General features: G+C 38.5%; 1 pseudogene; it reads left to right on the forward strand.

The window, feature by feature from the left end:
* The first annotated feature begins 1,495 nt into the window (after positions 1-1,495).
* On the forward strand, positions 1,496-11,935 carry LOC137500920 (uncharacterized; annotated as a pseudogene).
* The last annotated feature ends 471 nt before the right edge of the window (positions 11,936-12,406 follow it).

Genomic DNA, 12,406 nt, shown 5'->3' on the forward strand with positions numbered 1-12,406 from the left:
TCAAGATAGCAGCACTGAAGTAAGCCATGTTCAAAACAAGTGCACGTAGTTAAAGATGGCGGCTGTCATCTTAACAGATGACAAAAAACATGTAGTTTTTTAATTGCCCATCACACCACATGCATAAGGTGGCAGCAGTAAGGTGTAGGTTTGTTAAAATAGCAGCACTGAGGTTAGCCATGTTTACTTGTTTAAAATTCCGCGCCGACGTGGTTAAAGATGGCAGCTGTTACCTTGACCGTTGTCAATAAAAGGACGTGGATTTTAAATTGCCCGCCACCACGTGCGTAAGGTAGCGGCAATGAGGTTAGGGTATGTCAAGATGCTAGCACTGAGGTTAGCGATGCTTAAAATTCCACGCCCACGTCGTTAAAGATGACAGCTGTCACCTTAACAGTTGTCAAAAACGCACGTGGATTTTAAATTTCCCGCCACCACGTGCATAAGCTCACAGCGATGAGGTTTAGCCCCGTCAAGATGACAGCACTAAAATTAGCGATGCTCTGTTGTTTAAAGATGGTAGCTCTCATATTAACAGCTGTCAAAAAGCACGTGGCTTTGTGTACAAACAATAGCACGTGGTCGTGACGTCACGGTTTGTTAACCTGCTGACGCAGCAAAGAGTGTTGACGCTATGGAGTTGAACTGTCTTAGCTCTACTACAACTACTACTACTACTCTTAATAATAATAATAATAATAATAATAATAATAATAAAGGTCCATGTCATCTGTATAGGCTTGGTGGTTACCTAATGAGGAAAAAACGAATGGTGAAGACGTGATAAACACCCAGTCCCCAAGCCAGGGGAATTAGGAATTGATTCTCAGAACTGAACCGTGCCCATCGCACCAAAGGCAAGCATTCCATCCATTTCGCCACAAAGCCGGACTTTATTTGCTAAACTTTAGGCTACCATTTCCACTGATCATGGATCGATTATCGACACTAGCAGAGGCCAGGGCAGTAGCTTGTGAAACAGCACTGACATCACAGCAGGCTACTCCGTTGACTATGGGCTGCAGCTCAGAATGCTTAGGGCTTGACATTCACTAAACAAACTATCGAAAATATGTAACTTAAGTCTCGTGGTAGCCCACGTCTTGATGCCAGCATACGCCACTGTTGATCTTGGCAATATGGCCAAGCGTGCAAAACTGTTGTAGCGAGCAATAGCATTGCCGTACGCATCAAATATTCTATAGCAGGGATGGCGAACCTATGGCCGGGTTCACAAAGGGACAGTTTACTGTATTCAAGTGCTTGGAACAAGCCAACTCTCCCTCTAGTTACCCTGTCTGACTGGATGGAGAGAGTCAGGCGGGAAGTGTCCGGTCAAGAAAAATCTAGTTGCCAAACCGTCAACCTTTGAGGCCACTTTCCCGCACCTGATTAGGTTGCCACCACTCTGTCCCGCGTGTGCATACGAACTTGAAGCTAACTGTGGTGTTTATTTCGAGAGCGTCTCACGTGTAGAATTTGATTGTAAACAAAAATGAGCGCCCCTAAATGGAATGCGAATCAGATTGCGCAGTTTTTAGACTTATATGAAAAGTACAAACTCCTATGGAATATTAGGCACGCAGACTACCTTAATAAAAACAAGAGGGAAATCGCGCTGGGACGATAAGTGATAGACTTAAATGTTCAAGGGTTTCATGTGGACATTGATATCGTTAGGAAAAAATTTAAAACCCTCAAGACAGTTTATCGGCAAGAGATGTCAAAGATTGCGAAATCGAAGAAAAGTGGTGCAGGTGCTGACGAAATATATGAACCAAAGCTGACTTGGTTTGACAAAGCTGATGCGTTTTTGAGAGATGTTATTGTTACTAGAACATCAACGTCAACTTTGGTGAGTACTTAACTTTAATTTGTATACCTTTTTTTCTTTTACTCCAACTCGAACAATACGCTAATGTTTGTAATTGTTTGGAAGGCCGGTGTTCTGTTATCCTAAAATAATAATAATAATTGTACCGGGCGGTACACCTCCGCTCCGCTAATTCAAACATTGCGCCAGTTGAAACTCCTCTACTGGAGGAAGCCGGAACTTTAACTTCCACTTTAATTCTCTGAGTTCTCAGAAGATGACTCTACTGTAAATTTTGAAGTGTTCTGAACTATGTCAGTTTCGATGTGTATTTGTTTGCTCTGTAGTAAGATGTGTGAACATTCTCTTCTAGATGGCACCTCTTAAAAACTACAATTGTGCACCCTAGTGCGAAGTGAAGGAACCTTTTTTTGAAGAAATTTAGTATTTATAAGTTTGTTCTTTATTAAATTTCTTTCAGCCATTGTTTAAGTTGGCAATGTTAATCCTTTCTTTCCGCCAGTTTTGAAATTGGCCAATCGCAAATTTCTGTAATTAATTTTCCACTAATCCTGGCTTTCTTCTCCAGTTTTGACATGTAATCTTTTGGCCGTCCAATAAAAAGCTTGTGGGCGGGTGTTATCATTCATGAAAGGTCTCGAATGTTCCACGAGGGTATATAAACTGCTGATTTTTGGGTCTCCGCGCCACTTCAGTAACATCTCTCATTGTGTAATTATGTAGCAGGGGGCGGGAAGCGCCTGTTTCTTCGGGCAGCAGTTCAACCATCAGGTAATGGCCGTTTTATAACTTACTTTCTTGCTAGCTCAGCAGTTTAACCCTCGGGGCGGGTTCGAAACTTTCCTCATGTAACCTATATTTAAAATGTAAAAGACACTTGGTATATATTCTGTTTCTTTAACTACAAATTGGGATAGGGAGTGCCTAACTGTCTCGAGCTCCCATTCATTTTGTTTTGAGGTGACTACGTTTTTATAACAGTTTCCCTTCTACTCGTAATGTCATAACATTTTTCAATCGTGTCACCTCCGTAGTATGGGATTAGCCCTTGCATAAGCGGTCTAGTGCCAAATAGGTTTTAAAGAAGTGTATTAGGAGTGCAGTTACGCCTCCTCTCAAGTTGGTATTTTGAGGGCCATGTAATTGTCCTGTTTCTTTATTGAATAGGCCTCAGTAGGTTGGGTATTTTTACCCCTGTTTTCATGTGCTTGGAGGACAGCTTGAAGGTGGACTTTGGTGTGGCCTTTGATAGGCTTGAACTTTGAGAGCGGGTTTCTCTTTCTTAAATTTGGTTTCTGTGTGACTCGAGCAGGCATTACTGAGTAATAGGGAGCAAGTGCTCCTGGGCATGATTGGGGTTTTCTGCCCCTTTGTCAAACCTTGTATTTGGGTAAAGTTGGGCTAATTGCTCAAGAATTGTTTGTCTGGGTCTCGGAGCCCAAATCCTGTAACAACCGTAATTGTACATTCTTGATTTGTTGCTAGGCTACTGAGTACCTGTTATATTTGTTATTTCTTGATCTTGAAAAGAAAATATAACCTTGTTAAATTTTAAATTAACTTTAATTTCGTATATTGAGACCTATTCATCCCAGCACCTTCTTTCACCTCTGCTGATCCACCAAACCACGGTAACAATAATAATAATAATAATAATAATAATTATAATAATAATAATAATAATAATAATAATAATAAATACAGAATTGATCTGGAAAAAGCCCATATGGACTCAACTGACACCGCGGACAGAAATCTCTACAGGAAAAAAATTAATGGATGGAAAGTGCAACCAGAGAACGAAGTGAAAAAGAAGACTGGAGCAAAGTGGACAGAAGAACGAAAAAGGATCCACGGAGAAAGGATGAGAGCTGTTTGGCAACTCAGAAAACAGAATCGTTAGAGCTTTGCGTGATCCATTGGGTCCATACGCACATAATAATAATAATAATAATAATAATAATAATAATAATAATAATAATAATAAATACAGAATTAGTTAACACATGCGTAGATTGACAAGTAAATCAGATCTAAATAGCAGGACTTCATAGTTGTATTTTATAAACTGCTTTTGGTACATTTTAACAAGGCAACAAATGGAAATGTCCAGTAACGGAGATACATTCTGAAGCACAAAAATGTAACTTTCAAACATAACAATCTCACATGATTTTAGATGCACTGTTCTTACGAAGGTAGTCAGTTATCAGCACCAATCATTGTCAACTGCCACTGCACTGCACTGCACCCCCTTCCATAAAATAATCAGCGTACTGGTCTCGCAATAACGAAGCAGGAATTGAATAATTGTCCCTACCTACATGGCTCACGTTTGATAATCCTGGTACTTCTTGACGCCATGAACCTGGTATCAGTTTTCCAGTGTTTTGATCCTCATTGTCTACACATCCTGATGGAAGGTAATCTTTAGTTGCTGTCGTACGTAACCAGTTATGAAGGGCGCAGGAGGGTTTCACCGCCAAATCCACAGTTTTTATTTTCAGTTCAATCGGGCTGTTAAAAACTTCAAATCTAGAAGCAAGTTTTCCGAAAGCATTCTCTGGAAATCTCCTCGCTCATGCAAGCCTGTAATTAAAATACTCTCTGCTTTAGTATTAATTTATTAGGGTGTTAGGCTTCAGTAGGTTTGTTCGGAGGGGAAATGCATCATCTCCGACAATGACATATTCGGTGGTAGACCGAGTTCATTATTTTCCATCAATACATTCAGGCTAGATTGTCGAACTATACTGCTATCACTGGCCCTTCCGTTGCCACCAACATCAATATATCGAAAACAGTATTCACCGTCAACAAATGCAAACTATATTATACTGTACGCCCCTTTATAGTTATAAAATTCCGATCCACTTCTGGGTGGACACTTCACATTAACATGCTTGCCATCTATAGCCCCGCAACAGTTCGAAAAATTCCATCGTGTCGAAGATACAGACAGAATCTCCTCCCAGTAAAGCTGTGTTTCATGTACCTATAAAAGAATGGAATTTTTTTAAGTAATTATGTACCAATGGGACAGTGATAATAATATTAATAATGGGTAATAATAATTATAATAATAATAATAATAATAATAATAATAATAATAATAATAATAATAATAATAATTGTACCGGGCGGTACACCTCCGCTCCGCTAATTCAAACATTGCGCCTGTTGAAACTCCTCTATTGGAGGAAGCCTGAACATTAACTACAGTGTTAATTCTCAAGTTTCTCAGAAGATGTTCCTACTTGTAAATTTTGAAGTTTTCTGAACTGTGTTGTTTTCGATGTATTTTTGTTTTGCCTGTAGTAAGAAGTGTGGACATTCTCGTCTAGATGGCACTACTGAAGGACTACAATTATGCACCCTAGTGCGAAGTGAACGAACTGTGTTTTTGGAGAAATTTTGGGTTCATAAGTTTGTTCTTTGTTAAATTTCTTTCAGTCATTGTTTAAGTTGGCAATATTAACCCTTTCTTTCCGCCAGTTTTGAATTTGACCAATAAGGAATTTCTGTAATTAATTTTCCACCAATAAGGTGTTTCTTCTTCGTCTAGTGTAGTCGTTTTTGCCATTATCCAATAAAATGCTTGTGGGCGGGTGTTATCATTTACGAAACGCCTCTAACTTTCCACGAGGGTATATAAACTGCTGATTTTCGGGTCTCCGCGCCACTTCAGTAACATCTATCATTGTGTAAATTATGTAGCAGGGGGCGGGAAGCGCCTCGTTCTTCGGGCAGCAGTTCAACCACCAGGTAATGGCTTTTTAATAACTTCTTTTCTTGCTAGCTCAGCAGTTTAACTCTCGGGGCAGGTCCGAAGCCTTTTACCATGTAACTTTCCTCTAAAATGTAAAGACACTTGGTATCTATTCTATCTTTTTAAACTACAAATTGGGATAGAGAGTGCTTAACCCTCTCGAGCTCCCACTCATATTGCTTTGAGGTGAACTTATTTTCACAACCGTTTCTTCCCTTCTAATGTAATGTAAATCGTTTTCTTATATAAGTCACCTCTTTAGGATGGGATTAGCCCTTGCATTAACGGCCTAGTGCCAAGTAGGTTTTAAATAAAGTGTATTAGGAGTGCAAGGACGCCTCCTCTCCAAGTTGGTATTTTGGAGGCCATGTAATTGACCTGTTTCTTTACTTAATAGGCCTCAGTAGGTTGGGTATTTTTACCCCCGTTTTCATGTGCTTGGAGGACAGCTTGAAAGTAGAATTTGGTGTGGCCTTTGATAGACTTGAAATTTGAGAGCGTGTTGCTCTTTCTTAAAATTTGGTTTCTGTGTGCCTCGAGCAGGCTTTTCTGTGTAAGGGAGCGAGTGCTTCTGGGCATGATTGGGGTTTTCGGCCCCTTTGTTAAACCTTATGTATAAGTAAAGTTGGGCTCATTGCTCAAGAATTATGTGTCTTGCTCTCGGAGCCCAAATCCTGTAACACTGTAATTGTACATTCTCGATTGGTTGCTTTGCTACTCTGTACCTGCCATTCTTGTTATTTCTTGATTTTGCAAAGAAAATATAACCTTGTTAAATTTTATCTTAACTTTAATTTCGTAAGTTGAGACCCGTTCACCCCTGCACCTTCTTTCACCTCTGCTAATCCACCAAACCACGGTAACAATAATAATAATAATAATAATAATAATAATAATAATAATAATAATAATAATAATAATAATAATAATAATAATAATAATAATATGCTAATTAGAGTAATGTGATCTTGCAGGTTTCGGAAGCCTATCACCGTGAGATGAACGATGGAGAGGGACGTGTTATTGGAATTAATAATTTTCTTCTGTATTGAGTGTCATTTAAAATTTGACATGATGAGAAAAATAGTTCGTAGTGTGTATAGTATTTTTCATATCTGGTAGTGTTTTTGATTATTCAACTGGTTTTTTTTTTCAGAGATTGTGTCGCCAACCTTATCACACCGAAACTGCGCTAAATTTATATTTACTCTGTGACTAAAACTGTGATTCTTTTGTTTTTACTTGTGCTGAGTAAATGGCGCGATGTGTTGTTGAGTGTAGAGTTGAGTTGAGACAAAATGTTTTAATAAATTTTCTAATCAATTATATTATTGAGAGTTGTGCCCGAATTTATTTCTGATACGTGTGACATGAGAATCTGGTTCTTCCAGAGATGAACAGTCGACACCAAAATTAAAAAAAACCGAAATCAGGCGTTCATCTTGTAAATGACGCGATTGTTAGTTTGCTACGTGTCATGCAGGATACTAATGGCAATGATGAATTCCAACAATTGAAGACCTCGATGTAAAAAAGCGGTAACTCACATTTTTACAAATTTTTCAGGAGGCACAAAAAACTAAAGACACGGTATTTCATTGTGTTGTTTATGCAGGTTGATTAAGGGTCTAATGTTTATTTTGTAGACATAAAATCAACAAAATAAATACATTGATGTTTAAGTAATCGGCAAAATTAAAACTGTACTTATCCCTTTTTGTACCGAAGTAAGAAAAAATACATTTATTAACATTTTTGCTTGAAATATTGTCATTCATTTGTAAATATAAGTAATATATAAGAAGCAATATTAAGACATATTCTCTGGCACTTTCAAGTTAAATGAGTCATACTCTAAGAAGAATAATCACTTTTGGAATACAAACCCGATTGCGATATCAGGGATGCATAATACCACATGCCACTCTTACAAACATACTGCGATGCAAGTTTCAATGTATCCTGGAGTTTGGCATCCTTAATGGGAAGCCTACTGTTATATGCAGGCACAGCAGTGAGTATTACTTGCTGTCCAGACTTCAACAAAGAAAACTCTGATGGTCACAGCACTCCAGCATGTGCTTGAATAGCGGAAAATACGATATCTAGGTACACTGAATTTTACATTCGTTTTACTCTTAACATTCTTTAGGAACGGTGGCCTTAGATGACTGACGTAGTTCCGAACATGATCCTGTTAAACATCAATGACCCTGAACCTCATTGGTGATGTGTTATTAACCAGTTTTTTTATTTTCCTAAGGTAAATAAATTCATTCTGTTTTCCTAATGTTATTCTCAATGCGACCAAAACATCAGTCGCAAGGCAGAAAGCTATGACCTGGTTCCGGAAATCGGTGGACAACATTTTCGAATCTCCCTATCCTTACGCAAACTAAAATAAAGTGTACCAAAGCAAAGTTTTTATTTTGTGCACAGCAGTTTGAAAAAATATAGAGTCTTTATAGATGGATCAAGCACATGATCAAAATAATGTTTTAAGAATGAAAACACTTCATTTGATCCTTTCTTTGCTGTGCATTTATCATACATATAAAAATGAGCAGTTTTATGTTTTGCTGCATACGTACAAAAATTATACATCCAGATCTGACGAGAATAAGAAGCATCGGTGGATAGCACTTTAGGCAATGGCATATTTTGCTGAAAGTCAAAAAAGAGTGTGTCTGTATACTTATTTGTTTCAGCTTCTTTTCTTTTTTCTTTTATGTCTGTGTAAAACACATCTGCTTTCGCTATATGTGCCTTTTTCAGCCTTTAATAACTCCTTTCCCTCTTCCAGTTTTTCCCCGGTTCTCTGATTTTCTAACATGTCACACGTCTTGCATATGTCTGTTCGGGCACAACCAAATGAATAATTAAAGTTGTTTCGGATAAATCTGTGATAAAAATCGGAACTCGCGACTGGCTGAGTTTCCTGTCCCTTTTCCGGCAGTTGGTACGCTTCAGGTTCGTACACTTTAAGGTACATCTTGCACATCTGTGATATAGTTTTACGGAGTTTTCGTAGATCACAGAGGTGAAAGAAGGTGCGGGCATGAACGGGTCTATCTACTACGAGCAAAAGATTAATTAAAAGCTTTAAAAATCAAAGTTATATTTCCTTTTTTCTCTTGGTTTTCTTTTCAGAAATTAAATTTTAACTATCAATTCGCTTTGCGAAAACAGGATTTCAGTAGCAGAAACAGCTAGTTATATCAGGCACAACGTAGGTAACATCAAAAACATATTCAATAAGCAACACATTAGGAATCTGAGCTTGTCGCTCTTTAAATTGACAATTCCCAAGAGCACTGAGGCCTCTTTCTAACGCACTCAAGGAGATAGGTCTCCCAATTTCTTTTAACAAGGTACAATTCTTCTAAGAGCACTTTTGCTCCCCCACAACGTTACCGCCTTCCAAAAGGCATCAATTAACCATCAAAAGACAAAAAACTGTGCAATAGGACACCTCGTTTTAGAAAAGGTTCAAGCCTAACGAAGGCACCACCTACATATTACAATTCAAACAATATTTACTGTCTTAGATACACAACAATATGACTACTTAACTTAAAAGAAAGAAATAGAATGATACAGGGGTATCGAATACCCATACTACTTGTGGCGGAAAGAGATCGAAGTGCTGACAACTGTGATACACAAAAAACAAAAACAAATCAACTCAGTTTACGAAACCTTAAAATAACAAATTACTTTATCACTTTGGTAGCGACATCTGTTGACCAAAGTTCGAACTTCTTGCACTAGTTGTTTCAAGTTTTAAGAGTAAGATGTCAGTTCACAAGGCGCTTGATTTGGATGTACGTGGTGGGTGTACCTTCGCGGTACATATTTAATAATGGAGACTGATAATACCTGGTGCTCTTTTCCCTGCTGTAATGTGAAGACTACCTTCGGAAGCTCCAGATGCGGCTGTCAATTTGCTGTTTTATATTTTCTGGAATATCGTTGGCTCTGTTGTTATGTTTTCCTCTGCCATCGCTTGGAGGAGTTACATTGGTAGCAATATGGCTTGCAATCCTTTCGACTCTCTTCTTGCCGACACCAAAGAGCAAACAAAACCCCATCTTACAAAGCTCAGTTTCACTTGAACCATTTCTAACCTAAAAATTAAAGAAAAATGTTAATAGCTACATATTATGTAAACTTAGTTGAGTAAAACGCACATTTGTTACAAAATTGTGTTTGATTGCACCAAAACATTGAATGCATAGGTACTTTGTATTTGTAACTGAAACATCGTGGAGTCTTAACACCATATTTCGCTCTGCGTCTTGCTACAGGAGCACATTTACCAGCCCACTAAGCAGTGACGTATACTGAGGGCTACCAAGGCTATCGGTGAAGCCCAAACATCAAGTGAGAAGGATGGAATTCTAAAGCACATTATAATGTAAGTATCTGACTTGTTCCATTTTCAAAACTTGAAAGCAGTGAGAAAAACGTCGCACGTATTTCTGAGAACAAGGAATCGGAGACTGATATCGCAACCCAGACAGGCGCCCCTCTCCCCGCGATCCACCTCTAGCGGTTTGCTGACGTATGTCTTATAGGGGCTGGGACCGGGATGACCAGCTGTGCTAGTGTTCGTTCCGTCAGATGCCACTGTTAACTATCAACCATGCGTTACTAATCGCATATACTTCCTCACCTCATACTTCTGACTTTTATAGATAAGAGAGCACTAGCATTTCACTCCCGTTTACTTCTACGTCCTTGTAGGATGACACCCTTAGGGTTGCTGTTATAGGAATAATACAGTTTTCCTTTTATAGATTGAACTACTATAATGAAATGCATTGTTTCAGGTTTAGTGTTCTCTTTTGTTGGTTGGAATCGAACCCGTGATCATGGGTCGAACACCACCACTGATCTCCTGTGGAAGTTAATTAACCAGTGAATGATGGGTACGATCGCTGTAAAATTCGACATGTGTATATAATAATAATAATAATAATAATAATAATAATAATAATAATAATAATAATAATAATAATAATAATAATAATAATAATAATAATAATAATGGTGCATAGCATCTGTATAGGCTTGGTGGTGACCTAATGAGGATAAATAATGGCAGACATCATAAACACCCAGTCCCCAAGCAAGGGGAATTAACAGTATGAGGGGGTTGATACTGAAAATTGAACTGAGGCTATCAGACCAAAAACAGGCATTCTATCCAATAAGCCACAAAGCCGGACTTTAATTTGCTAAGCCTTAGGCTACCATCTCCACTGATCAGGTGTTGAGTAATGGCACTGGCCGAGACCAGGGCAGTAGCTTGTGAAGCAGCCTTGACAAACCAGCAAGCTTCTCCGTTGGCTATTGGCTGCAGTTCAAAACGCTAAAGACTTCACGTTTACTAAACCAACTATCCAAAAAGGTAACTTAAGTTTAGTGGTAGGCCAAGTCTTGACACCAGCATACGCCACTGCCACTAAGGAAAGAATCTTGCTACTTTTGATCTGACAGTTCATTGAAAGATTTTAAAAATGACATTTTCTGATCATCACTAAGACTACTTAGACAGTTCTTCTTACATTTACAGTTGGTAGCTGGTTTTCTTCCTGGCATTAACTTTCCTTTGTATCCAATATACGCTTTGTCACGAGCACGTTTCAATTTAGCAACTTTTTTTTCAAGCACTTGTATTTCTCTTCCTTTTTCTGCTCTTCTGCTTCGCACGCTTTCCTGAATTAATTAAATCACTATCAGTTTCTGATGGAACATATTCACTTCCAGAATCCTCTAAATGAGGAAAATCATTACTACTTCGCGCCATATTTCTAGCAACTGATGTAAACAGGAGCATTCCTCCGTTGCCTACAATATATGTATCTCGTAGCCAACGGTTCATCACATCACCAGACATGTGCTTCTATCTTGTTCGGTGCAAAATAGGGATATCTCCAGTACATTTATCCCTTTCTTCCACCGAAGTGATATAAGGGATAAGAGTCTACAGCTCATAGAGGCCGGTGTATGAGTATGAAATATCCCTTTTTTCCACCGAAAGAAGCGCAGTTTGTTTCCTTTATTCATCACTAAAAAGCGTTTTACAGAAAAAAAGTGGAGTTATCCCCTTCTTGCACCGAGGTCTTCAATTTGGCAATCAAATTGCCACTCAGTTGCGGCAATTGCCATTGCGAAACGCTCTTTTAATGCAGGAACGCATGCAAAGTATGCTAACGCAGGAGAGAATCAACTGCATGACTCCTGAAGTTGTGTTTCAGTCTCCAGTTGTATATTTTTCGTCTCCGAGCACTCCAACAACGGACCAATCTCCCCATAATGATATTTAACAAGAAGCAGTATGTTCAGTTGATGATGATTTATTATGAACTTTGGCTTGGTTGCAGCGCACATGACGTCAGGAGTGATGATATTATTCCTACGTATATTTTAAGATATGTTCAATGTTCATGCTATGTGAAATTTAGTGCCTATAATTATATTTGAAGAGTTAACGAAATAACTTACCTTTATATACGAATGCGAACTGGCAAAAACTTGCAGGACAAAAACAGGATACCGCATTGTCCGGAAACGTGTACAAGTACTGAAGCGTTCTGAAGCTATTACCACTTGTCAACTATCGTAACGTAATTTCTAATTTTGTTCTGGGGGTATTGCCATTCGCATGACAGTATCCTTCTTACGAATAGATGATTCAACCATTCCTAAAAGTTCGTTAAACTTCTCGGGATTCATTCGTAAGTGGTTCCTATAAGCTAATGAATCCTCCCCAACAAGTTCTTTAAGCAATGTACTAG

Source organism: Anabrus simplex, chromosome 1, assembly GCF_040414725.1.
Source record: "Anabrus simplex isolate iqAnaSimp1 chromosome 1, ASM4041472v1, whole genome shotgun sequence".
Taxonomy (NCBI): domain Eukaryota; kingdom Metazoa; phylum Arthropoda; class Insecta; order Orthoptera; family Tettigoniidae; genus Anabrus; species Anabrus simplex.